The sequence below is a fragment of the Eleginops maclovinus genome, chromosome 5 (genome assembly GCF_036324505.1).
Source record: "Eleginops maclovinus isolate JMC-PN-2008 ecotype Puerto Natales chromosome 5, JC_Emac_rtc_rv5, whole genome shotgun sequence".
NCBI lineage: Eukaryota > Metazoa > Chordata > Actinopteri > Perciformes > Eleginopidae > Eleginops > Eleginops maclovinus.
Genome location: NC_086353.1, coordinates 740929 through 741685, shown reverse-complemented (window position 1 = coordinate 741685; position 757 = coordinate 740929). Strand labels below are relative to the sequence as shown.

Below are 757 nucleotides of genomic sequence, written 5' to 3'. Positions count from 1 at the left end.
CTCTTTGAACGGTTTCCTTCTTGACTGTCCCACTCTGCATTTACTTTAGGTTGCAGTCTCACTCTGATTGATTTGCACCGTCACAAAGAAGCAACAGCAAATATATTTGGTGCAACCTGCGAACAAGCAGCAGTAGATCATTAAACATATTGACTTTTTTTCACAAGTTCACTGCTGTTTGCTCCTTTCCTCCACAAAGCACACAAAACTGCTTGATTGTTCTGGGTTTTATTACGACCAGAGGACTGTGGCTGATATAGTGAAATATTAAATTATCAGTTCACTCCAGAGGCCACTTTAGACTCAGTCAAACCAGATTTAATTTGATATTTTTTTAATGGATTCATCTGTGAGCAGCATTCTCGTTAAAGTGCACAACATTTGCTTCTGTCATTTTACAGTTCTATCAAATATAACTTTGTTTTTGAACTTGTTTCCCATATGGTCTAGCGGTTAGGATTCCTGGTTTTCACCCAGGCGGCCCGGGTTCGACTCCCGGTATGGGAACTACCTCTTATAGGCGGTGGTGGCAAAGTCCATAGGGGCTTGGCCTGGGAACTGGAAGGTCACCAGTTCAAGTCCCCGAAAGACCAAGTGCCACCGTGGTGTCCCTGAGCAAGACACTGGTTACCTACACTGCTCCCCGGGCGCCGTACATAATGGCAGCCCACTGCTCCTAACACTAGGATGGGTCAAATGCAGAGACCGCATTTCGTTGTCCTAGTACTTGTACTCTGTGCAATGACAATAAAAGTTG

The 757-nt window shown here is 44.5% G+C and overlaps 1 non-coding gene across 1 annotated transcript; it reads left to right on the top strand.

The window, feature by feature from the left end:
• Window positions 1-435: 435 nt before the first annotated feature.
• trnae-uuc (transfer RNA glutamic acid (anticodon UUC)) lies at window positions 436-507 on the top strand. Its single transcript has one exon. It is a non-coding gene; the product is annotated as a tRNA-Glu (tRNA).
• The last annotated feature ends 250 nt before the right edge of the window (window positions 508-757 follow it).